The following is a 27,781-nucleotide window of genomic DNA, read 5'->3' as shown; positions in this document are numbered from 1 at the left end:
GTTTGGGCTGAGACTTCAAGGGCAGCCCCTGCAAGCTCCACACCTGGAGAGAGGAAGGGAGCACATCCCACAGGCTGCTTCCTTCTAGGTCCATTGCAGTCAGGCTATACACTTGTGAGGGGTGAGAAGGCCACAGGAGCATTGTGGGAGTCCTTTCTTCTTTTACTTTGCTTAAAACCAACTTACTTTGTGGGTAAGGGGCATTTAAAATAGTTTTTTTCAACCTGTTAATATTTGATTTGGAATTTGGCATGCTTTTTCAACTTTCTATCTCCTCTCTGCATTCTTGAAGCCTTTGGCAGCTCAGTTTCTTGTCTGCCCAGGGATGAACCAGCCACCTTTACTCAGTGAAAGAATACATGGGTTCTAGACCCATGAAAGGCAAGAAGTGAATCCCACCAGGTTCATTGGGAAGGTCTAGGATTTTTTGTTATCCATTAGTCATTTAATTACAGAGTTGGCAGAACATTCCTGGGAATCTCTCAGATGTGCTACAGACCATGGTATCTGGGAGAGGATCAGCTATGCATTGTTAGGAATGGGCAGTAGGTGTTTACCCATAACAGCTTCCATGCTAACAACCTTCTGGATCAGCTAGGGGATAATCCTCTGAACCACAGCTTGCAGACTCTTATCCTTTATCATGCTCAAAACCATAGGACTAGGAAACGTATTATGCAGTTTGTACACAGGGGACTTTATGTGCACTTGCATTGATGGCAAAGTGAGGAAAATGCTGTGATGTGTTTTCTCCACCCTGCTGTACAACAAGGTCCCCAGGAACTGGTTCTCCATCCAGCTTCACCTCTGCCATACTACAAATGGGGTGATGTGACTCCTGGGTGGTGTGCTGACTTTGCCTGTCCTTCTCAAAGAGAAAACTGAATTGATTTAAAATATATTTAATGTATGTTTCAGGCCACAGTTGCTAATTTCTAGAACGAGGTGTCTTGAGCTAGCCTCTTTCTTTCATGCTAGAATTTGCCTACTGTCCCAAAGTAATCGAGGCAGGAATCAGTGGATTTGGCTCTCCTGAGGACTATGTGTGCCTCAAGTTCTGCAGAAGGTACTGTGTGTGTTGGTGTTGTTTCCTTTTTTTTTTTTTCTTGGTTTGTCTTCACAGGGTTTCTTTCCCCTTGATTCCTTTCTATTTTTGCACTAGATCAGCTAAACACATGACACCTAAGACTTCACTCACTCTGCCCTTCCTCCACCCCCTACACTCAATTCTGGCCAGGATACATGGACAGATTTCCTCTCACCCAGGAGCAATGAGTCACAAAGTCTGGATGATTAGAAGGAAGGGTTAGGATTTCACCTGCCTTTTGGGGGATCATTTTCTCCTTCAGATACCATTCCTAATCCTATACTCACTGCAGATGCAGTCTACCACAAGACCTGCAGAAGTGACTCCTCTCTGGAGACTGCAGTGCTACTTGTCGCTTTCTGGAAGGTGTTTCTGCACCACATTTATCCCTAAAGGGTTAGAACTGACACTTGACACTGAAACTTGTTCAATTTTTTTGTTTGTTTCAAGTTTCGATAAAGTTTAACCACCGAGATAGTCAAGGTTTCTATTTGAAGCAACAAAAGGGCAGCCATACTGCTCAGCAAGCAGGCTCTCTGATGTTGTTGTGGGGTTTATCTATAATGCAGCTCTACTTTGGTTCAGCCAGCTGCACAACCACAGAGCACAGAGCACAGTGAAGAACAACAGCTCACCAGCCTTCCAGGCTGCGAAATGTTCTGTGTTGTTACAACATTAATGCTGATATGAACTGAGTGGGTTGAGATCTTGGGATCCTAGTCTTGCCATTTCTGCTTGACTGTTTTGTCCTGCACTTGAGCAGGGAGACGTTTTGGGTGTGTGTGGTAAGGTTTTGGTTGTGGGGGAGCTACAGGGGTGGCTAGAAGATTCTCCCATGTCCGATCAAGCCAATGCCAGCTGGCTTCAAGATGGACCCACCACTGGCCAAGGCCAAGCCCATCAGCAATGGTGGCAGCGCCTCTGGGATAACAGATTTAAGAAGGGAGGGGAAAGAAAAGTGCACAACACCAGCATCAGTCAGAACAGAGGAGTGAGACTATGTGAGAGGAACAACCCTGCAGACACCAAGGTCAGCAAAGAAGGAGGGGGAAGAGGTGCTCCAGATGCCAGAGTTCTGTGCAGCCTGTGGTGAAGACCATGGTGAGGCAGGTTGTCCCCCTGCAGCCCATGGAGGTTGACAGTGAAGCAGATATCCACCTGCAGCCCATGGAGAACCCCATGCCCAAGCAGGTGGATTCCCGAAGGAGGCTGTGACCCCGTGGGAAGCCCACACTGGAGCAGGCTCCTGGAAGGACCTGTGACCCCCTGGAGAAAGGAGCACAGGCTGGAGCAGGTTTTCTGGCAGGACTTTTGTCCCCCCACGGGGTCACATGCTGGAGCAGTTTGTGAAGAACTGCAGCCTGTGGGAAGGACCCACGTTGGAGAAGTTTGTGGAGGACTGTCTCCTGTGGGAGGAACTCCATGCTGGAGCAGGGGAAGAGTGTGAGGAGTCCTCACCCCGAGGAGGAAGGAGTGGCAGAGACAATGCATGATAAACTGACTGCCACCCCCATTCTTTGTCCCCCTGTGCTGCTCAGGGGGAGAAGGTGGAGAAAATTTTGAGTGAAGTTGAGCCCAGAAAGAAGGGAGGAGTGGGGAGGAAGGTGTTTTAAGATTTGGGTTTTATATTTCTCATTACCCTGCTCTGATTTAATTAGTAATAAATGAAATTAATTTTCCCTAGGTTGAGCCTGTTTTGCCCGTGAGGTTAATGGGTAAGTGATCTCTCCCTGTCCTCATCTCGACTCATGAGCCTTTCATTGTATTTTCTCTCTCCTGCCCAGCTGAGAAGGGGGAGGGATAGACAGCTTTGGTGGGCACCTGGTGTCCAGCTGGGGTCAACCCACAACAGGAGTGCTGAGTTCAAACAAAGCAAAGATTATGAGATTTGGTATAAAATTATTCCCTGGAACAGTAAGTAGCAACACACATCTCTGCTCATGTGGAGGTCTTTCTGCAATGCCAAGATTGCGTGTTTTAAGCTTCAAGTCACCCCAGTTCACCATCTATTTAGCTGTCAGATCTGGGCCTTGCAATATAGGATCTGATGGTACTGGTAACTGGAATTCATTATTACACGCAGATTCTTAGCTGACGTTTAAAAAAGGCTGGATGAGTTTATGATCAATAAGAAATTCACGTAACTACAGAGCTGAAGAAGACTATAAGCAAATGATGCAATCCACTAACCACCGACCAGGGAATAATTTGCACCTCCACACGTGCATTCAGTCTTCATAGTAGAGCTGTTCCTCTGAAGCCTCTGATACTGCCTATTGCTAGAGACAGGGCTCAATGGAGTAATTACCTTAGTCATAATGACAGATACTCCAATGCCATCAATTTAAATCCTTTTCATAGTGCTGAATTACAGCTTGACAGTCGAGATCTCATGACACACTCCTGCTTTTGATTCCCACCTGCCTCGTGACAACTGTATTGCTTGGTTACATGAAAAAATCATCACCATTGCCTAAAAGGAAGACAAAAATGACAATAAACTTATTTTTATGAATGCTTTGGATTCTTTGCCATCTCCTACTTGCTTTCTGTATTTTTTGTTTTTCCTTTTTGCAAGATTTTACATTTATTGGGACTGACTCTTTTAATTACTTGCAACTTTCCATTGCCCTGATGTGATTGCTTTCCAGTTTGCAATTTCTTTTTGTGTGCTGCTAGAAGTTAGGATCTGGTGTTGCCATTAGCGTTTTACTAGGTTGCAATTTGCACCAGTGAAACACCTCCCCACCCCAAAAGTGAGTTTAATGTGTCACAGGATGGAGGGACGCTTGCTTATTTTGGTTTTGTTGGTAAAAATGAAAAAAATCTCCCAATCACAAACTGGGTTTCCTATCATCTGATAACAGGAATGCATGAAGACTGATTTTTTAAGTATTTTTTCTTACTTACCATGGTGAGTCAAAATACTTGGAGCCCAGGCACCTACAATTAGACTATGAAGGATGTACCATACTGTTCTGAAGACTAGAGATGCTTAAACAGTTTATATTCTGACACTGAAGTTGTAGGTTAATGTAAACATTTTATCATATATCCAAGGAATGCCATTTTCCCATGACATACTGTAGCCTCATGACAACTAGTTGTCTATGAAGAAGTGGTATGAATCACTTTCTGGCTGTCAGTCTTTCTACTTTCTGTGTAGAGAAAGCACAGATTACGATCTTAGATTCGTGCTTACATGAATTTGAACAGTTAAGGTTAGGTAAGATGAATTCTGCCCTCAGATTAGTCAAAAATCAGAAAAGATATCAAATGTTCGTTTCTTCCTTCCTCCACAGCATTACTAAAAACCTAGATAGTGATTCTTGCAGAATTATTTGGTATAATAAACACTCATAGTTAAAAGCAAAGTGCTATAATTAGTCAGTGATGATAGCTTACATAGTTTAATTTGCAAATAAGACTCTTAAACCAATTTTACCACAGCTGGAGGGGTCTGTCAGCCAGATCACAGCAGGCAACTTGAGGGAAGCATTCAGGGCTTTTGCAAGGATTTTTTTGGTGTGCAAAGATGTGAGCTAGGCAGTTGGTAGTTTTTATTCCTCTTTATTGCACATGACACCTTGATGTAGTGCTTGTGCAGTAGCAGAGATGTGTAAGGGACTCTACAGCCAATAAAGACAATTAGAGTGCCCCATGTGGGATGAAAGCATGTCAGGACTAATGGAGGGTTAGAATGAGTAGAGGGAGAAAGTACAGGATCAAAGGTCTTCGCACCATACCCTTTTCAGAGTCCCTTTTTCCTGAAGGAGGAAAGCTGAGCTATAAAGCTTACCAAGGAAGGTAGGGGTCCCCAAAAGACCATTTGTATATCCTGTTTGGAGAGAGGGAAGGGGCTGGCATGTGTGGGATGCAGCTGGCACGGGAACCCAGACCCAATAGCTCGTGTGCATTGTCTCTGCCTCTGTAGTGGTTAAGGGGCTCAAAGCCAGCCTCAGAGCGTTATGACTGTTCAGCAGCAAATAAACCAACAGTAAGAGGTTTTCCATGATTCCCTTTGGTTATAGCTGAGGATTTGAGGGAGTGTATGCTATAAAAACAGGAGACAGAACACTACTCTGGAGCATCTGCTCTTGAGCCTCATTGCATTTCTGAGTCCAGGCCCATGTTCCCTGTACAGAAGCCAGAAAAGAATAGTTATAACCTTATTGCTAAAGCCAGGAATCATCCTCAGGACCGATAGGTTAAGAAGAGCCCAGAGAGGAGAGTGTTAACATCCTCATAACGCTATGCCCATGATGGCCTGCTTTCTTTTTGTCTTATTGCTAAGAAAAATAAAGGATGCATAAATAGAAACACTGAATATAGACTGCAGGAGGTTATTTTAGCACAGTATGAAGACATGATCCCAGTAAACCTGTAATTTGAATATATATTTTTGTTGCAAGATCTAGTGTTCTGTTTTACACGTAGGCAGGCATACATAACGAGGGCAATGAGGCTGTCAGTTCTGGCCCTCTTGGTAGTATTGCAGAATTCTGAAGAAGATGACAAAACGCTGCAGTCAGTTGAGAAATCAATTTAAGCAAAATGCTGAGAGAAAATAGATGGTTATCTACAGAAAAGGGGAAATTAATGGCAAGTGGAACTTCACTAAACTATGCCCTGTTTTGGAGAAAACAGAGAAGTTCTAAGCCACAAATAGAGTTGAGCTTAAACAAGTTCAGCAATTAAACTTGTTGAGCTAGTTTAATTGCAAGAAGAATAATCCATAATATCTAGATATTACATTTTCTCAAACTGAAATGGACACTAGTAGAATATAAGGTACTTCTATACCAACTGTCAAAGAAATATTCACAATAATCTATGCATGGAATGCATAAATAGCAGGGCAACAAGAAAACCATATGTAATGTTTTAACAGGAGTTAGGCAAATCTTGGGGCATCCAAACTGACTAGTGCTGCTGTAGCTAAAGAAAAGCACCTAGATGCACCTTCTGGTCATTCTCCATTTCAAAGTTCCTTTATCCCTATTGCCCAAGAATCTCTTCATATTAGAATGTATCAATGGGCAATTCTTTGATACATAAATAAAACTGATAATTTGATATATGTATAATCCTAGTGCCAGTCTCTAGAGCCATGAAAATGAAAGACAGTTTGAAAATAGCTGTACAGAAAGAAGACTCTTCATTCCCTTCTTTCACATGCACAGATAGGCTTGGAGGAGAGTGTTGATGGCATTTACTTTCCTTTCGGAAATATGGGGAGCTATTCCAACTGGCTTGGCCAGAGTTTGCCAGAGCACAGCCCTGCCATGCACCCCCACTTCTCTGCAGTGTGGTCACTTCCCCAACTCTTATGTCCCTTCCAATTTAATGAGATTTTCCTGTCCCTTCTGCTTTGTTTGGTTTTTGGTTGTTTTTTTTTGTTTGTTTGTTTTTTTTTTTTTAATGAATAATCATGCTTACTGACATCTTATCCATCCAAAAGGCCAAGACTTCAGTACAGCTTTGGAAGTACTGCATGCTGTGAGCTTTCATTTGTCTGTTGTTTGTGCCTTCCTTTAGATTATTAATAGAAAAACTCAGAAAAAATATAATTTAACCCATATAATACTCTACTAAATATCCTTCTTGGCACAACTAAAGGTAGTGTCTCAGTGTCAGTGCACAGAGCAAGAGTGAGATCAATTCTTTCCAATCTGTCTAGATATTTCCAACTGCGGTCTATGGAGAGCTGCCTGGTGGTCCCCACAGGCTCCTCTGATCACGCGTTGCTGGCTCCTCATCTTTTCCAGCTGCTAACTTCTAATAAAAGCAGGGGCAAAATGGTATTCCACAGAAATAATGAATACAGCTGCCCCAAGGGTATTATGTGAATGTGTGCTGGAGAAAAGATGATCTCCACAACCCTGAAAGCAGGGGAGACAGAATTTGTAAGACAGTCTCTTTGTTGACCTGTGATCTACCATGTGAAATGTTGTACATCTGAGCGGCCTTTTAAATCCTAGTTCGATTAACCTCTTCAGGGCCCTTCTTTACCCTCATCTTCCTCCCTACAGTTGCAATGCAGTTATAAAGCACTTTTCCTCTAAATCTAGATCCCTGGAAACTACATGTAGGATAAGATCCTTAGCTCCTGAGGCAGGGCCGTTTCGCTGCCAATGCTGGACTTTTTAATAGTCCTACTCTTAATCTAATTACTTCTCCAGTCTGGTTTAAAATTTTCTCGGTCGATGCAGAATTCAAACAAAACTGTAAGCTGTATGAATAAGCCTAGCCAAATGGGAATTTTCTCTGTCTAAAGGTCAGGTTTGGGCTCTAAAGAACAGCCTGTGTAGTAATGAGTGTTTGGCTCCCTTGAAAATTGCAATTCTATGGAAATGTCACAGGAATACATGTACCTTTAAAGAACTGGGTTTTTTGTCTGGGTTGCTTGAAACCACATGACTGAGGTATTTTACAATGCAGCCGTTACAGATGACTCTGACATAACCTCCTTTACAGTCAAAGGGAGGCATGGAAACTGACAGATCTTCAGATGGGAGAAAAATCAGTTGTAGCTGTGCTTAGGCTTGTCACTTGCTTTTCTTTTTTCAGGAGAAGATGTGGGTCAAATCCTGCCCTCACACACGTGGACTGCACTGTGGGCTGGAGAGTCAAGGGGCTCAGCCTGGCTATGCATGCAGCCCACCGGGGTCTGCCTGGGGCTCAGCCTCCTGACACCCTACTCACCTCCAAGTACTGAAGCCACGAAGAGCCCCTTTGACACTGCAGCCCCTTTCACACTCCTCAGTCAGTGCCCCACACCAAATTCAAGGTCCTAGTTAATTAAATTCTCTCTGTATCTTACTCTCCTGTTTCGTGCCTTCCTCTCTAGAACAAATCCTGACCCTAGCATGTCCTTGCATGTCCTTAGGGCTACAAGATTTTTTTTAGCTAAAATAAAATAGGTGAGAGTCTCAAGTACCTACTACTGATGAGCAAATAGCTTTTATTCCAAAAGAAAACATGATGCAAAAAAGTAGCCTTCAGACAGAAGACTGTGGAGACATATCAGCGGATGTTCACACTCAGCATGGCACTTACTGCTACCCTTTCAACAATTACCACCTCCTGGTGTAACCCAGGGCTGCTGAGCTGATACAGAGTTGGCTCTCCCACCCTGGAGGGTGCCAGTGTACCACTGAAGGGGCAATGTCTTTCTGATGCGCCGTGGGAGGACAGCTGTGGCCAGCCTCAGCCTCATCTCTGGGGGCTCCACAGCACCTCTCTTCTCTCTCACCCTGGCACCATTCTCTCCCCAGAGCACAAGCCACACATCTCGCTAGCTCTGAGCAGCAGATGCTTATGATGCCAGCCCAAATGCTTGCTAACAGAGTGAGTGGGTCCTATGAAACAGCGCTAGCCACAGTCACGGACATGTAGGGCACCCTACTGCAGTTTTAGTTTCTCCTTGTAAATGACTTCGTAGAGACAGGGAACTTTTTGGAACAGAAATGAAAGCAGCAAGGTGGATGGCCAGGCAGAGATGCTGGGGTCAGACAGGGAGAGGCAGCATATTGTATCCTAGGAAGAACGTAATCAAAACTGCTGGGAGGGAGCACGCTTCTGGCATATTGTTCTCTTCCTTCAAAACGTGGTGGTGTGGTTGTAGCAGGAGCCGGTGAACAGCTCTGCTTATTGTGTGACTGTTCGTTATTTCAGTCCACCACAGATTTGGGGTAAAATTACCTAAACATTCAATATTCACATTTTGAAATATTCTTTTAATTCCACAACCATAAAGACTGGAGATCTTACAGTTTTGAAAATGAAAGAGAGCCATACAATAACTTGCAGACACACATAATAGCTTTTTACAGGAGGTTATAGACCATTTTCTGACTACAGTTAAGCTGTAATGAATGTAAAAGAACTCACACCAGCACACAAAAAAAGGAGGAGGAAGACGAAAGAAAATCTATTTACTTTTAAAGGCCTGTTGGCAGATAACATAAGATCAAAATTTAGGTTTTGAAAACCAGTACATTCTACCAGGCAAAATCTAATGAGACTGATTTTTAAACAACTTAGCACAATTACATTGATTGCAAGAGCAATTTGTGTAATTACATGTGGAAATGACCATAATTAGCCAGAAATGAGCAAGAACCTTGCAAATGTTCCCATGTACAAGATTCTCTTCATCTTTCTATGAGATGTTCAGTGCTTAGTGTACAAAGTTCCTTTCTTTAAGCCAATAAAAAGGTGTGGTTAGATCAAAAAAAGTCTGTTGTATGTTCATAAATGATGTGTCATAATCCAGAGACCTAAAAACCCCCAAACTGTGGGGACAGTTCTTCACTTTTACACATGACTGTTGGGATTTTTTTGGGAAGACTGTGTCCATTCTTACAGTAGCAGTGCCCAGTGACACATGGAGCGGCATTTTGATATGCAGATGTGGAGGGGGAGGAATCGTGCATTTTGCATTGAAGTTCTGCCTGGCATCATGTCAAAAAGTTAATTTCAGTGCAGTAAGAAGAACAAAGAACAATTTTAGGAAGGGTTTGATATTTTATTCATATTTAGATTAGGTCCGGAGAGATGATGAAAATGTTAATTGGCCTCTCTGAAGAGGCAGGCATTCTCACCAAGAAGAATAATCATCTCAAGCAATTGGGTCTTTTCTATTCGTTAGTCTTTTTTTTTTCTTTTAATCTCCTCTAAACAAAGCTAAAAAGAAGCTGAAGAAAGCCATGCCAAATGGCAAGAAAATGAGCACAGGAACAGAAGAGACTTCAACTGACGAAGGGAACTGTGAGCAGGGACAATAGTCAAAGCAGGTCTTATCTTTCTGGATAGAAATGAATTGGCTAGGACCTTTCATAATTGTTTATGATCTATTATTATTGTTGTTATCATTATAGATCTCTTAAAGAGAGAGGAAAGTAGCTGATAGAAATCTATGACAACTTTAGAGACTCTCTAGAAACTTCCCCAGTTAAAAAGCCTCGTTGAGTGGTTGTAAGTATCTTCTCTGTTTAAACACGTGGTGCTGGTGATAAAGGCTTCCCAGCAGAACGCTCAGAATAACAGTCCAAAGCGACTATCACTATAAAACTCAACATACTGCCAGCAGAGTTGTGTTTTTGGCAAAACTCACCCTGTTGTTGATCAGCACAGTGAACTTCCTCTGTAAAACTCATCCATGGCCCGGCTGGACAAGGTTTGTAAAATAAATACAGCAAAGTAGATTAGCTTGAAAGCTCTAACTAAGAGGTGGCAAAACCAGGGGGGACTGTGCTGAAGCCCTGTTGTTCAGCGCTGACAGGCTGTCTCCTAGATTAATATAAATTTTTCAATGTTCAGTTATTGTAGTTGGCTACAGTACTCTTGTTTCCTGGTGTTGTTCCATCTGTGTTAACGTTTTATATCTGTCTTTTGACTACTTTTTCCACTGAGCTCTCCTGCTTCCTTAGCGTTGCTACTAAACATGACACAGGAGCCTGGTAGATGTTCTTGGGGGCTGTTGACTTTGCTAGGACCTGATGCCCAGTTCTGTCCCACCATGTCTGTCCTGGCCTAGTCCTGGTAGCCTGAGGAAGAAGAGTAGCCATGCAATTACCTAATGTGAAATACATCCTTTTGTTGTGATAGCACAGGACAAAACAACCCTGTGTGGGTAGGGTGAGTAGTAACACTACCTGCTGTTGTAGCTTCTTATCTTGAGGTAAAGAAATGATAGGTGAGGAGAGAAAGTGGGAGACTATTTAGCAAGCCTTTGTCCCAGATAGGGGACTTGCTGCTCTCCCTGTACACTGCTGAGTCATAGCAGAATGGCTGCAATAAAAGCAGAGCAGTTTGCAGGGGGCTGAGGAGATGACATCTCTGCTCAGCCCACCCAATGCAGTGGGGGATTGTGGCCATCTGGCCTAGCAGGCCTCCACCAAGAGACAATCCCTTATTCATGTGGGGCTGTGAGATGACTGCTTCTCTTTGGGGAGCTTTTTCTGCTCTTCAGCTGCCCCGCCTGATAAATTCCTGTTTGGTTAAGTCCATCTGTTTGATTTTCCTTTGGAGATGTGACATGCTGGGCATTTGGGTAGTCTGACTGTGGGGTTGAGCTGATGTTTCCTTGGTCACCCCTGAGAGCGAGCCTGGCAGATGGTTAACATGATGCTAGTCTCCAAGCTGGAAACATTTATGAAAAGAATTATATATGGTGGGAGACTGGGCTTGACAGCCTCACAAGCTCACACCAGTCATGCATCCCTGTCCTGTCCTCTCCTTTCCTATCCTACCCAACTTCTCATGTTGTAGTTAATACTACAGTTTCTGAAGAGGCAGAAAATGCAGTATCACTGCTACTGAGATAGCAGTAAATTCCTTTGTGAATGTCTTAGGCTGTGATGATCCACAGACCAGCCATAAGTTTGGGCTAAACTTGGTTCTGGCTTCTGCTGTCAAAGGAATGAGTTCAACTAAATTTTTCTACTTTGGTAAAATATGATACCTGATGAGGGCTGTCTGTCTATGGATACTACTTAAATGTATAGTAAGCTCTAGTATAACATTCTGATTTAAGTAAAAAATGTTAATTTAATAGACAGTCCTTAGTTTGCCTTTTCAGGGAGTGAGTGGATCAGAGCTTCAGCTGGCACATCACTGTGTGACTCCATCAAAGAGCCGTTATGGTACATACCAACAATGGGGCTGGCTTCAGGGCTATGATTACTCTTGGCCAATATTGTATATCCTTACTTTGCAAATAAAGTGAGTCTGCTCATAAAGTAAACATCCAGCATGGTCCATGAAAGGCTTGGGAAACAACAACACCTGCCTGAAATGCTCTCCCAGGTAACTCAGTTTCATATGTAGGTGTTGATAGCTCTTTTATGGGCTGCTTGGGATACATCAGATGTATATTATATCCTCTTTTACTAAAGCGCAACTGAGTCTGGCCCAGATGTTTAAAACAGCCACTGTGTAGTCTGCGGTGATCATTTTCACCACTTGCTTTGGCAAACTTTCATAACCTGGAGAGGTTCAACTGCAGTTAGCTTCAGTAGTGTAAAATTAATTACCTTTGTATATTCCTGTGCTGTAAGCACTGGGTGCAGCTACTGTGCTGTAATATTAGATTAAACTGAGTACATTATTAGCTTTATCAATGATTCATTGCAATCTTAATGCCAACCGAAAGGACACAGAGTACCCATTTACCAGTGTGCCTCTAGCAAACACTACAACACAAACACGTGCTTTTTTTTAGAAGTGTCTTCATCAAGGAATATGAAGTGGTAGAAATTTCCTGAGCTGAGTACGTGTGTTTCAAGTAGATTGTATCAGAAATAGGGAAAAAAACCCCTGTGTTTCATTTCAGACTTAAGGTAAGGTGCTTAAGATGGGACTCTGAGCCGTATATTCCAGGCAGCCAGGATTAATATAAGATCTGTGTGACAGCAGACAACTGCAGACTGAGAGCCAGACCATTTGTAACAGTGATTGACAACTGTGTCATGGAAGTCTGTGTGAAGGCTGGAGCAACTGAATGCAGCTGTGAAATAAGGTTGAATGAAAAAAAGAGACTCGCAGAGACTCTCAGAAGCCTGTGGCATGTGAGAGATTGCCTCCTCTCAGCCATTCCCTCCCTGTCTTCCCCCCACCTTTTGGAAGGAGCTGTTGCCTTGATTCATTGGTCCATCAGTTTCCTCCACTGAAAAGTCATTCCTTGATCACTCACTCCTTCATAGCTGGTCCTGAGGAAAGGGTGGGCACTTTGAGTGCTATTAACATGTAGAGAAATGCTAACTAATAGCAGAATAAAGAAAACAGGGGAATTCTTCTCTTCCTTTCCCTTTCAGTTCAGGATGAGAAGCAGTATTTCAAAGGGGAGACTTCAGCCAGTACAGATGCAATACACAATTTCAAAGTTTTCCCAGTCTTTTTGTAAGCTGAGGCATTGGCCTGTGACATGCATACTTGTCAACAACCATATATTCACCCCTGTGGGGTTGAATCAGATCCTACTACACCCCAGTTTGTCACTATAACTACTGATTTCAGTTAAATTAGTCTTTATTTACACTGGTGAGTATGAAGAAAGGCAGGTTTGCTAAGTACAGCAGATCACATGAAACCAGTCTTTTTGTTCAAGGGAGGCATTAGTCACCACTGCAGGCACTTTGATTTGTTAGTCTGTACACAGCGCAAGTAGGCTTTTGAGAAAGCAAAAAAGTGTTTGCATGGGTTTGCTGGGATGTTCAGCACTCTTGTAAACCCTTGTGTTCATTTTGGTAAGGTTGATTAAAATAGCAATTGTCCACTTCAAGAATTAAACAATGAAACTCCAGAAACAAACCACACTGAAGGTTAGAAGCAAGGGTTTCTCTGTGCGAGACTGACAAGGATATACGTGTGTCCCAAGAATAGCCCACAGCTGTTTACAGGGCATCTCTTTTAGGACCTGAAGGATGGGAGTAGTGCCATGTGTCTCAATACACACGTACGATAAACATTACTCACTGGTAGCCATTTGAATGTGTGCTGATAGAGCTCAAAGTCCTTCTGAGAAAGTAAATAGTTATTAATGATAACAATTACATTACTGGGGTCTTTGGAGCCCTGCTGGGGTCCTCTGACCCAGGACCAGGAGGCTCAGTATACCATGAGTAAGAAAATTAAACTTCCTGTGATTAGGTTTCATTTCACTGTAGACAAATCTGTTTTTCTACTGGAAAACATTTAGGGTTTAATGACTCAGAAATAACTGAAAACTACTGAGTACCACTTTTTCCATTTGCAGATGAGAGTAAATGACGTTATCTAAATGAGAAATCTAAATCACCAAAGTTAGCTATTTAGCCCAAATGAACAGAATCACAGAGTGGTTGAGGTAAGAAGGGACCTCTGGGTTTCGTCTGGTCCAACCCCCCTTCTCAAGCAGGGCCACCTAGAGCTGGTGGCCCAGGACCACGTCCAGGGTGCTTTTGACTATCTTCGAGGAGGCAGGCTTTACAACCTGCACCAGTGCTCAGTCACCCTCACAGTAAAAAAGTGTTTTCTTATGTTAAAACTCATACATTAAGTCTCAATTTTCATGTGATGCAAAAACAAATCATTCTGGAAACTAAAAAATGAGGTTTTGCTCTCTGCCCTTCAAAACTGAGTAAGCAAAATGGACGATTTCTGTCAAGAACAAGTGAGTAGAAGAAATTTTAAAATAATTTCCCATTGAAACACTTCTTCAAAACATTTTCAGCCAAACCTAATTAAAAGGGCTATTTCCTAGAAGCTTTCAGAAAATTTGCCCATTCCTTTCATATACGTTTTTGCAATATCACCACACTTCACCTCATGCACGGAGCATTTCCCTGAAGAAATCTGGAACGTCTGGTGTTTGATATGCCTCTCGCAGCTTGCTGATGCTACAACACCAGCAGGAAAATGAGCCCCTGTACGTTAGCTAGGCTATGAGACAGCTGGGGGAAGGCAGTGCTTTGTTAATACTCAGGACATATATGTATAAATAATTCTGCAGATACTCTATGCATATACATATATATTTAAAATGGTGAGTATTTAAATCAGTACATATGTAACATATATGTATATATAGATGCATTTTTGTGTATGTGTGTACGCGTATATATTCGCACACAACCATATGCATTTAAGATTATTCTATTTCTCCTCCATCTCTTCCTTCTATCCAAGTCTCTTTAGATTGTAAGCTTGCTGGATCAGACGCTGTGCCTGTACTGGTGCATCTTGTCTTAGGGGGGAAACGAGGGTATTCCTGTAATATAAATACTAATTTATAACTAAAAATCTGTGTTCAAAGAACACTAAGGCTGCAAAGTCAGGCAGCCCAAGGTAGGAAAGACCAGGAGTCCTGTGCCGCTTTAATTCAGTCTCCTTTGCATACTGCTAATTATCTGATCATACATTCTGCTTTTTCCTTTTTCATTGCCTCATTCAGTGTATGAAATGCGCAGTACTAACTTATTGAGCAATGAGGCAAGAGTGGTTTTCCCCTGACTGTTCCACATATGAATTTACATCCTATTCATTGCATGCTGTTCAAACACCACTACCGAGAAGACATTGTTGTTTCCTCATTTCTTTATTATCACTGGTGCTCATCTCTATCACCGTGGAGTGCCTCACGAGTTTCTGTTCACAACATCCTCTCTTTAGTGGGAGTGATGTCCATCGCTGATGGCAAACTGAGCTAGATTAAGGTGAAAAATTAAAAAGCTTGGGGAACGCAGTTTGAGATATAGGTAATTTTTCACAGTATCCATCACCAAACAATACTTATCATTTCAAAGTTCAGCTCCCAAATACTTCATTTTGGTGCTCAGCCCTTCTGAAAAATGAGCCCATGGAGCACCAAGACAGACCTTAAACCCCAGATCACAGGCCGAAGCCACTGGGCCATAGGAAGCCAGGTGTGTGCCTGTGGAAACACAAGAAGTAGAATAGGGCTCTCCAAGCTCTCTCTGTGCTGTAGGTGCCCATACATCCCGTGGTGAGAAACCTTGATTCTGTCCTGCTCCAGGTGAGCACACATCACGGGATCTGCAAATGGAGTTCTGGAATGAATTAAATACGAAAATTAATAATGCACCTTGTGCAGCACTCCTGGGGAGACCTGGCTTGAGACCGCATTTAATTTCATGCTCCTCTTAAGTATTACATTGTCATTGCACTATAGAATGCTAAAGTAAAAACACTGGGCTACATCCCGTGAGCAGTGGCAGAGGGTTGGCAGCGAGGTAGGGAGAATCAGAGCCGCCAGCCCTTGGGAAGGTAGCAGGGGCACTGGTAGCTGTGGAGTGGGTGAGCTGTCTGGATATTTCATGAAAGTCATCCCCCTTGACACCATTCCTGGTGTTCAGGTCGGACTTATCGTCATTAAGTTTCAAAGTCAATCTTGGGTATATTTCTGATGGCTGCCATTTCCTGTAAAGATTCTCCGGCTTTCCACAGCCTCTGACATACTCGCATCTGTTTGCACTCACTTCGGGCTCAGAAACATTTCTTGAGAGAAGCAGCAAGTCAGATGAATTTTTCTAAAAGAAAAGGTGGATTTCTTCAGCACAATTTGTTAGCATTGCAAAAAAAGTGTGGTTTGTAAGAAATTTGTCTCCTTTCAAGCCTTTGGGCTGATTTTTTTTTTATGGGCTTTTTGGCTCTGCTCTCTGTGAGCTGTTCCCGGCTCAGCTGGCACAGCCAGCCTTTGTGCATGACTGTGAGAGCCTCTGCATTTCTTGTGACCTTTGAATTCATGCCCACGCACAGAGCAGTCCCCAAGCTGCTCTGTGCTGCCTTAGCCCCAGCCTTTAAGGACTACCTGAGGTGCAGCGCCAGCTGAAGAAAATCACCAAGGCTGTTTTTGGAAACTACCCACAACCAACCTGTAAATTTTTCCTCCTTGTAACATAGAAGAGATGTGAGCTGTGTTTTGATGGTGCCCCATGCTTGCACCTTTCTGGTACCCATATGAAAGTACAGGTGAAGAGAGGGAGATGTAGGCTTCGGTGTCACAGGGCTTGTTCTCTTCTTGTCTCTTTTGGATCACCTGTGGGCTGTGGAGCTGGCACCACAGCCAAATGCTCACCAGGCAATGGGGAAGGCAGAAGTCTGAAAGCAGAGAAGATTGCCAGGGAAGGAGCATGCAGGGTGGCAGCATGAGTGGCCCGAAATGTGAGAGATGGAGAGGCTTGGTTGTGTGGCAGAGAGGACATGAAGGAGGATGGAGTCCTTGGTGCTGGGAAGGCTGTGAAGGACGGGAAGGGTGGGTCCACTCTAAGAAAGTGGGAACCAAGAATTTCAGGAGGGGTCAGAGGGGAAGCCAGTATGACAGGCCTGGCTGCAGGAGCAACAACATATACAGCTGTCATCCCTTATGTACCTTAATGCTTAAGGCTGGGGAATGAGACTACCAGGACATTCAAAGGCTTTTCAGGGACACACAAAAAACCCAGGCACATTTTAGAGGGGCTCTGACAAGTGGATGCACAGCGGGAGCCCAGCTCGTGCATACGTGGAGGGGCTGAGCAGTGGGGACACTGTGTGATGTGTAGTGTCACGGGCTGGGGTGCAAGGGGAAGGTGGGTATATCCCCTCTTGTCCTGCCTGAAAATTCATACTGGGCGTTAAGATGCAGTACTTGTGACAGTCAGGGGCTCAGCTTGATGATCCCAGGAGCACCTTCTAGCCCTTTCTCTTTAGCTGGGGCATACATATCGCTGCCCAACACCTCATCTAGGCGCACTAGATTCATACAGCAAATGTAGCAGCCCCACTGAGCCCAGAAGTGGGACTGATCTCTACATATGCCCCATCTGTGGTTTTTTGCTAAAGCAGAGGTACATTGAAGGGAGGTACAGAGTTTTGTCATGTAGGATAGGATAGGATAGGATAGGATAGGATAGGATAGGATAGGATAGGATAGGGTAGGATAGGATAGGGTAGGATAGGATAGGATAGGGTAGGATAGGATAGGATAGGATAGGATAGGATAGGATAGGATAGGATAGGATAGGATAGGATAGGGTAGAATAGGATAGGGTAGGATAGGATGGGATGGGATGGGATGGGATGGGATAGGATAGGATAGGATAGGATAGGATAGGATAGGATAGGATAGGATAGGATAGGATAGGATAGGATAGGATGTTTCATTTGGAAGGCACCTACAACGATCATCCAGTCCAACTGCCTGACCATTTCAGAGCTCACCAAGAGTTAAAGCATGTTATTAAGGGCATTGTCCAAATGCCTATTAAACACTGACAGGCTTGGGGCACCAACCACCTCTCTTGGAAGCCCGTTCCAGTGTGTGACCACCCTCTCAGTAAAGAAATGCTTCCTCATGTCCAATCTAAACTTCCCCTGGTGCAGCTTTGAACCGTTCCCATGTGTCCCGTCACTGGATCCCAGGGAGAAGAGATCAGCACCTCCCTCTCCACTTCCCCTCCTCGTGAAGCTGTAGAGAGCAATGAGGTCGCTTCTCAACCTCCTTTTCTCCAAACTAGACACACCCAAAGTCCTCAGCCGCTCCTCACAGGACATTCCTTCCAGCCCTTTCACCAGCTTTGTTGCCCTCCTCTGGGCACATTCAAGGACCTTCACATCCTTCTTAAACTGTGGGGCCCAGAACTGCACACAGCACCCGAGGTGAGGCCGCACCAGTGCTAAATACAGCAGGTCTTCACCTTTCTGATGCCTATACAGCGGATCTCCTGATCAGGGTCTGCACTAGGGCTAGTTCTCCTACTAACTATCAACACAACTCCTGATGGTTTTAAGAAGAGCAGGAGTGGACCAGGGAATCTGTGAAATTTTAATTTCGGGTGAGAGGGTAATTTACCACCAATTAGGAATAATTCAACTAAATCTGAAAATTAAAATATATTCAAGAAAACAGTAGTAGGGAAGCAGCTGACTTTCTCCTATATTTGCATAGAAGCAGGGAACTTTATTTCATTTTTCTGTGGACCAGAGAAAATAACTTCTCATATTAGAGTTAGTTGACTCCACAGCCACTGCAGCAAATCATTGCCCATTTTTATTCCATGTCTGGTAAGGAACTGGAAATCTGTTACCTGGGCTTCAGAAACAAGCCAGGAACATGACATTTAGGCCCCTGCTCCTCCAGTTTGTGTGCATTATATCGGTGATGTGGACCACTGTGAATTAATTGCTATTGCCTTTTATGTACTTTAGCTGGCTACAGCTGCTCGAGGCACTTTTAAATATCCCAACAACTCCAGTATTGTTTGCTGACACTTTCTAAATGCTCTGCTCAGCATTTGTTTGTCTTGATAGCATCAAATGGCCTGTTTCACTTGCAGGCAGCCGGCCTTGGTTAAGGGCCTGTACAGGTGTTGCGGAAATAATCCAGGGCAATTCTAGAACCATCTAAAAGCCGTAGTGTTTATTTTTCTGTACACACAGGCTGCTTATCACAACCACCTGGAAAATTCCACACATGCTGTTGCCCCAGAATGGGTCTTTGTGACAGTGCAGGAGAAATATTTTTTTCAATCTGATTGATTTCATTCTGGCAGTAAGTCTCCAGTAGGTAAAAGCATGTTTGATTTATAGTAGGAAGGCAGAAAGATGAGAAAGAGCTTTAAATTAAAATGGAAGCTTTGTTGGCATAAAAGATTAACCCAAAAATCTGCTGTTGCTGGACAGAAACCTCCTCCCTTGCCATAACTCCAGTTCCCGCCATCAACTTATGCTTGTCTGAAGTTATGTTGTGTGTAGCTTACAGCTGCGTGTGTTTGTGCCGCGGTTGTGTGTCAGTACAACTCGGTATACTGACAGTTAACATAGAAACAACCTCTCCTGGGTGCAAAACACACGCTTTCTCCACTGCTTATTCCTCAGCTCAGCCAAAGTGGTGGCACTGGTTCAGTGGAGACCCACAGGTCTTGGGACACAGGCGTGCTGGGGAAGAGGAGGGCTGGGAAGGCTTGAGCATGCCAAGCAAGTGCCTGGGGCCGGCTGTACCTGTGGAAGGCCAAAGTACCCAAAGGGCCCAAGGGTGTGCCAGGCTGAGCTGCCAGGGTCTGCCCTCTCCAACTCTTTCACAATAACTAACTGAAACCCAAGTCAATAAATGAGCCTACGACTGGGGGGAAGTGTCCTGTTCTGTGCCTGAAGTGTCATTTGGGGCCACTGTCTCAGAAGCAGCGTAAGCAAGAAATCATGACCCAGGAAAGCAAGAGCTTTTCCCTGTGCCTTGCTTTCCTCTGCGGTATAGGCAATGTGCTCCTCACCCCTACTACATCACCCTCAGTTCTGCTGAGAGGTGCTTTGGGACAACTGAAAGGGCGTTGTAAAACCTGTCCTGCTCTTCACCTACTCTCTTTGACAGAGCAGTGCACTATCAAAGTGCTGATACTCTGTGCCCAGCCTTTTCCTTCCTCCTCCACCTCAGCCTCCAGCCTTTTCTTGTGCAAACGTATAGGATTGGAACCAACTGTAATCTGAGTGACAGGAGCCGTATGGCCATTCCTGGGTGACCTGGAGCATGTATGCCGCAGCAGCTGATGCTAATAAGGGACAGGGAAGCTGTGGCCCTTGTAGTTGTCCTTGTAATCCTGCATACGGGGTGTGTGTGTATTTCCTCTCCCTGCTACATCCCTGGTCAGCTGCACAACCACAGTGTTAAAGAACTGAACTCTTTCAGGATGCATCCTACCACCACTCAGAGGTAGTTCAGCTAGATAGATGTCCAGGCTGAAAATTAGTATACCAGGGAATGCAATACAACACATTATCCCAGGTGTCTCTGGAAGTTTTCCCGAAACCATTTGGATGTTGTAAGAGGATGACTTTCCTGCAGATGTTCCAAACCCTCCCGCAGTGACTGGTGTGCTCATAGTAAAGTTTCCTGCACCAGCACCCAGATTTGACTCTTGCTCTGCAGTGTAAACCTCTTCACTCCGGCTTGGCTCTGCTGCCTCCTTTAACATATTCTCCATTTTACAACTGCTTTAGCAGTCTCCTCCCCATGACCTACCATATCACTATTATCTTCATTATTAATCGTATCTGACATTCAATTGGCATGTTTTGACAATCTTATCAGTGAGATTTGTGTTCTCATTTGACCTCAGGCTGTCGGGGATGGGAGGACAGGGAATCCTTGAACAAGCCTCAGCCCTAATGATAAATATGGAAGAGACATCTTTCTTTGTGACCTCTTGCCATGCTCTGTAAGAAATGATGGGGGAACCTATTATTAGGCTGAGTGCTTCCACTGAATGCCCCAGGACCCCTTGCCTTCACTGGGTTCAGCAGGCACTGCCAGAACACACACAGTGCTACACCACATAGTACTTAGTCGTCTGCAAGGAATCACATGCCTGTTCTTTCCCAGCTCTCTCTCAGTCCTGCTGGTAAAGTTGAGAAGTGTACCCACAGTCAGCGCCTGCCGTCACTTCCTGAACTCCAGAGCACGAACTCCTCTGAAGCTGCCCTGCCATTGCTCTTGTCAAGTCTCACCAGCAAACATGCAAGAGCAGTCTGCTGCCTTAGGTTTCTAAAGGGATTCTCAACAACACTGGAAATTTATTTTGTTTCAAAAAATGGCAAAATCTGAAAGACCTAAAGATTAATGGAGACTAATCCACTACAAGACTAAGAGACTGCTCATTCTCATGTTGACATCTCCTAGACTGTGAATTTCTCAGAGCAGAGAATCCCTCTCTTCCACACTTTGTAAAGAAAGGCAGGCTTTTGTGGTGCTAGATACCTTCTGAGGGAAAGCAGGACACCTGGTCTTAAAAGCCAGTAAGGCTTCTGCATAGCTTCCGCAGATGCTTTTCAATTCCAGAAAAAATACTGAGCAAGGCCTTCAGAATTTAGCCCATGAATTGTGATTCTCATAGCACACATGGATCCTGAGATGCTTTGACCTGAAATTGTGTCAGGGAGGTCTCTCCTCCTGCTTGTGTTCCTGGTGGGGCAATACCCTTAATGTCTATAGCTCTCATATGATTGCAACTTGCTGCAAAGGAAGCAATTACAGATGAGGCCTGAGCTGCCTGGCCTTATGGCTGCCTTCCTGGGTCTTGCGAAGCATCTGTGGACAACTGGATGGATGGAATGTGCTAACGACAATATTCCCCCACACCAGGCTTGTTCTACCACTTACATCAGTCACATGCTGGAGCCAGGGCAAATCAGGTGAGCCAGATAAAGGTCTCAAGTGTGGAACTGTCTCCAAGCAGCAAAAGCTGAGGTGCATCTGTACCTCACCCCTGCACAGAAGAACTTGGGGAGGGAGGGCTGGAATATAAGGAGTTTTCCTCTAGCTGTCCTGTGCAAGGCTACCTTGAAGGGAAGCTCCTGGAAAGCTGAGGCTATGTCTCCTTATATTTTCCTAAATCACCATAAGACACTAGAGAAGATGCAAGACCAGGCAAAATTGTCCAGGTGCCCTGGAAGGGGAAGCCAGCTGAACTAGCTGCAATATGGTGTAGCCTACAAACCTAGTCCATGCACATGAGCTTGTTTTTGGTCTGGGGCACACTGTACCCTCTTTTCTCATGCCCATTGGCAATTTGGCAGGCTATCAATAAGGGTTATACAAATCTCACACGGGGTGTCTGTACCAAGTAGGTTATCCCTCGCCTACTGCTAGGCTGTCCTGGAAGAGGTTCCCACTAATATTTTTCCCTCCGATGACACATTTTCTAAACCACAAAGCTGCTTTGATCTGGACAACATCAAGAGTCATGCTGTGCTGTGGGTTTTTCCCTTTAAACTCTTGGCTATTATGCACACTGGCAGCTATGCCTCCCCTCGGGGCCACTGCTCAGAGGTCCTCCAAATTGGCCGGGTGTTTTCGTACAGCTCTGGATCTTTTTTCTTCCCGTGACCTTCATCCACAGAGGTTTTGCTTGTCCTTGAGTCTTGGCTGCCTTGGGCGGCTGCAGCTGGTAGCATACTTGAGTGTAAATCTTCCGTGTATACAGGAACTTGACCTGACGTGAGTCTTGCACTGCTGACTCCTTTCTCACGTTCCTCCTCTGCAGCCAGGCCAGCATACAGAACTTTTGCAACGTGGCGCTCCTGTTTCATGAGCCACATGGATCAGACACAATTGGACAGACCAATCCATGATTCATTGAAAAGTTGCCTCTAACTTAGGGTTCAGGGCAGGAGAAAGGCTTGTTTCATCTTGCGCATGATGATCCAGCATGGTGCTATCACATGTGTCAGAGAAGTAATACTTGGAGATCTGCTTATTTAAATGGAGAATTTGGATTCAGCTGACCCGGGATTAGTCATGTCGCTGACTGAAGGGCTGCTGCTTTGGGTTTTGATTCCAGTTTTTGGAGCAGACAGTGTATGGGAGGTTGTTTGCTAGCTTCCTGCCTACTTCTGCCTGCAGCTGGATGTGGTCCCGGAAAAGCCTTTTGGTGATAACCATGAGGCACCAGCAGAGCCAAACCATTCTGCCTGGCAGCCTGTCTGGGAAGGTTGTCCCTGCTGTCCAGCAAGGACTTTGGAGCGGCTGTTTGAAGACAGCAATCTGTTCCAGGCTGCCCGTGGGACAGCATTGCAGGAGCCAAAAGGGGTTTCAGGCACAGAAAACACAGCTTTTCATGGCTGTTCTTGACCTCACCAGAAAGGGGGGAAAGTTTTCAGCTGCCACCAGCTGCTGAGTGCTCTGCATGAGTCTAATTGATGGTGTCCATCCGCTTCCCCATGAGCAGTCATCCATGCAAAAGCCGCCACCAGCCACCTCTACAACCAGGCTACGTGACAGCACTCCTGGGACTGCTGATGGCAGGAGGCTGAGCACCACAGGGTGTGGTGTACCTCACTGCCTTTTTTAGGGGCACGCCAGGGCCCTCTGTGCCTATTAGAGGTCTCTGAGTAAGGGAGCAGCTCCCTGCCTGGCCTGGTGGCCAAGAAACCTACCTGACCCCTTATCTTTATCAAAGGCCATCAATTGTCAATCAAAGGACACTACCAACAAGGACTTCAACTCACTCTCTGAGAGCATGCAGTTGCTTCATGCATTGCTAATTCTGCAGGACTTTCCATCTGTGCCTCTCCACTCTTAACCTGCTCTTTGCGGCAGCACCACATAGAGGCAAAGTGAGCAAGTTTTCTTCCTTTCTTCCATCCATTGAGTGCCTGCTCATACTCCAAAACATGCCTCCTCTTCCCTTTTCTCTGATTTCTAAGGGGTTGCAGTTTCTCCAGGCTCAGTTGCATTCCCACCTCCCCCTTCCCATGTCTTTGCAGGCCACGCTCAACAACAAGTGTGAGCTATGCAAAATGCTTGTCTCCCATCAGGTGTAACAGATACTACCGCCATTTCTGCCCAACACCATTGCCAGTAATAAGTATGTAAATAATGCATGAGCTGATGCTAGATGAGGATCAAATATGCACAGCTGTGAGTTATTATGTGGTACTGTGCTTTAAGGTTGGTGAAAAGAGCCACTTTACAGCTACTTAGGATTTTTTGTATTCTATTCCCAGGAACTTTCATCTGAATATGCTCACAAGATACCATCTTAATTAGTCACAGTCCTTCATTTCAGTTTTGCTTTGCTTGACTGTTAGTTAAACAGCTGAGTTCTCCCTGGGCTAGGGTCATAGGAAAGCCAGTGGGAGATGGGTGATAATGGCAGTGGAGATCTGTCTTTGCAGGAGAGCAAGCAGAAAGTTTTCAGGAAAAAGGGGAGGATTGTTCCCATCTCTTTGTCTCTCCTCTCACTCAGAAGTGCCCTGAATAATACAGCCTAAACCATCCCCATCTTAAGGCCTAGGGATACCTCCCTCCTTTGACTGCAGAATGGAGAAAGTTCACCCAAGGCAGGATGTTAGCCCTGGGGAAAGGAAGCAGCCATTTACCTCTCCAGAACATTTTGACTGTGCCTTATTTTCAAGTTGTCATATTATGTGAAATGACGGGCAAACACAAAGCAAATCGTCTCCGCAGCTACCAAAATTGTCACTTGCGGACACTTTTGTGTTCAGCTATTACACGTATGCTTTTCTAAATCTTTTCCTGTCTTTGTTGATGTTGCTGCTTGCTCACTGAGACACATCAAAAGGCTTGTGATGCTCCTTTTTTCTCCTGTGCAAAAGGCACCTGTGCCTCTTGCTACCGCATGCTGATATGTTTCTAGCACACTTGACACATGCAAGTCAAATGCTTTTTCTGCTGCTGCTGAGCTTGTGCATCATGAACCAACTTATGCATGTGAGTGTTCTTTTCACAGCCCGGGGGGCAGGCACTGTGGCAAGGCAGCATGGCCAAAAAACAATGAGCTCAGGTCAGGAAGGCTTTGCTCTGCAAAACTTCTCACTGAGGATGACTCAATGCCAAGTCAGGTGTGTGCTGAAATGGAGGGGCATTACCATGAAATTGCCATCCTTCCCAGGTTGGAAACTACAGGCAGCCAGTATGAATGTCAGACGATCAAAGACAGTGGAGATGCCAAGTTCCCAGGCTGTTTTGGGATTATAAAGAATGTTTTAAGGTTATAAATAAGGTGTTTTGGGAACAGAGGAGGCAGAAAGGCCTGTCCTCCTTCTGGCTGGTTCCCGTTCTCCCCAGAATTGGGAAGGTGTATGGGGCACAAAGCAGGGGTCCTTGCCTCAGGACACTGCTTCTCAGGTGGGAGCAGAGGGCAAGGCTGGGGCTGCCCATGGGGCAGGAAACCAGGCCTTGGACCATGGGGCTTTAGCTTTTTGGGGTATGTCACTTTGCAGTTTCACAATTTTTCATCTCATCTTCTTGTACATAGGTTATGATTTCTGTCCCCCACTAAATCATTGCTTTGTTCCCAATGGTAGCTCTAGGATGGTGTTCTCTCAGGAGCTGTAACAAAATGCAGCATTTTCTTTTAGGTTATCCTTCCTTTAGGTGGACTGAGTCATTGGTACTCACATTATGCTGTTCTTTGCTGGAGTATTGAGTGCAGGCTGACACAGGCACCAACTCAGTACCAAGAAAGGACAGTCTCTGCAATGGAGACAGAGGGGAAGCAGTCCAGCAGTGCTTCTCCCCAAACACAGACACTGCCTTTTGCCAGTGTGAGGGCAGCAGTTGGTAGAAGAGACCTGCATGTCTCTCGTTATGACTGTGCAAAGGAACGTGCATTTTCTTTAGCTTTGCAAGGGGCAGGGGCTTCTGGCCTGGCCATGCACATCCAGGTGCTTCTCACCACTTTGGAGGGAACTGCCTGGGGGAAAAAATCAAAATCAAGACCGATAAAAGAAAAACAGCTGGAAAGATGATGACTTATCATGCCCAAAGCCCAGGCAGGGGTAGAGCATGGCAGCAAGCAGGGCTCTGACAGTCATTCGGGGAGATAAAATTAGAAGCCCTGCAGCTTGGGGAACATAGAAAAGCCCCTGTGGCTTGGAACCAGGCACACGACAGCAGGAAAGAGATTTCAGAAAGACACATAAACTACAGGGAGTGCTGCTGGCCGTTCATTTGGCTGACTTTTCTCTGTGTCCCTTAGGGGACACCCTGTTACGCCATCTCAGCAGCAGGAGGCTTTACCTGGATCCTATTTATCTGTGGTCATTAAAAATCCCCTTTTAACTTTGCTGAGAAAAACGATGGTTTATCCAGTGCCCCGCAGTTATTCTTGATTTAGTGGCATACTTCTTTTGGCCGATGGACTGTCAAAGGTGTTTAAAATCATTAAGCATCCAGCACTCCCACAGCTTTCCTGGGTGATGTGCACCAGATGATTGCATTGTGAATATTTGGAAATCCCGGTGGGGATCCTTTCTAGGTTTCCTCCGCTCTGCAGCGCTGCAGTAAGCATTCCCAGCCACACCCGTGGATGCAGTCACATCCCTCTCCCATTCGCTGACATATGGAATGAATAGCTAACAGCTTTATTGACATTTCTATACCGGGTGCAACTGTCATAACAAAAAGATACCCAGCCATCCAATTTAGCTGCAAATTTACCTCTGTCTCACAGACCCTAGACCTGCAATTATGAAATGTACTGCCATAATAAATACCAGATTTTTCCAGTATGGATACTAAGAACTTCGGGTATTCCCACACGCTTCTCTGTCATCCTTTTCGGATCTTTTCTACTATAGCACATTTTGAATCTAAAGCGATACAGCCAATCAGTAGTAAAGCACTTAGATGGCTTCTATATCAGTGCTTAGGAAAACAGTGTCAAAATTGGGGAATAAGGGAGGGGAGCAGAGAGGAGGCTTTTAGTTTCATTTAATGATGTCTGCTAATACTTGCAATGTCAGATGATGAAGCAACATCATCTACATCTGGAAGACAAAAGGAAATAGTTGTAGTTCCATTTTCAAATCCTAAAGCTCATGAAGTGACAAATGGTGTTTATCCTATCTGGAAAAAATGTTATTCTTAATTGTAATACTGTCACTGCTGCCAGCTCTCACAGCTTCAGTGCGTGGCTCATGACAAATGGTGTCTTTTCAAGTTCTGTTTTGATTATATAGGAATCTCAACAATGTTTTTTTTTAAGCTTGAAAGTATATCCCAGACAAAAACCTGAAGGTTGGAAAGTGGAAGACAGAGAATTCACTATATGGTGACTTTAAAAAATCCCATCATTTTTAAGGAAGTGTAATAATTTCTTGTTATTTTTTAGTTTTCCAAGTTAGTAATACTGCAATCCAGAACAGGAAGGCACAATATATACACATACACATACATACATGTCACTTCATTTGTCGCTGCAGTGTCTCTCTGCAGAGAATATCCTTTGGTTTTGCATTTATCGTATTTATACATGCAAGCCTTGTGTTTTTACACACCTATCGGACCCTTACATTTATAGAAGGTGCTGGAATATGCAATTATACTTCTGTTTGTTCACCTGGTTACATTTCCTGGACTAGTTTGGGAAGATGCATGCCATAATACCCCAAAGAGTATTCATACCATAAGATCATGAGGAGAAACTTTCTTGGGGACATCTAATAATGTGGTTAAAAGGTCAAAAAGAACCTGAAAAAAACAGTTCTCATATGTCATTAGACACTAGATTTTCACATCAAGATACAGAGAAACTAGATATTAAGAAAGCTTCCAGGAGATATTTTTCTGCTGGTGAAGATTGGTGGGAACACGCAGGTAAATCCAATGCTTAGATGGAGGCAGTTGGTTCATATATTTTACCATATATATTTTCACTGGACATCAGAGAACGTTAAAAAGGGCAATGGCCCATC

The 27,781-nt window shown here is 44.5% G+C and overlaps 1 protein-coding gene and 1 long non-coding RNA gene across 3 annotated transcripts in view; one reads left to right on the top strand and one right to left on the bottom strand.

The window, feature by feature from the left end:
* The window catches only part of ANKRD46 (ankyrin repeat domain 46), an 87,188-nt gene that overhangs the window by 5,116 nt on the left and 54,291 nt on the right, over positions 1–27,781 (bottom strand). The gene's annotated exons all lie outside the window — the stretch shown is intronic.
* On the top strand, positions 969–8,296 carry LOC135312289 (uncharacterized). Its single transcript, XR_010371854.1, has 3 exons — positions 969–1,066; positions 2,772–2,802; positions 7,658–8,296. It is a non-coding gene; the product is annotated as an uncharacterized LOC135312289 (long non-coding RNA).

Source organism: Phalacrocorax carbo, chromosome 2 (assembly GCF_963921805.1).
Source record: "Phalacrocorax carbo chromosome 2, bPhaCar2.1, whole genome shotgun sequence".
NCBI lineage: Eukaryota > Metazoa > Chordata > Aves > Suliformes > Phalacrocoracidae > Phalacrocorax > Phalacrocorax carbo.
Note: the sequence above shows the minus strand (reverse complement) of the source record. Positions and strands in the feature narration are given on the sequence as shown.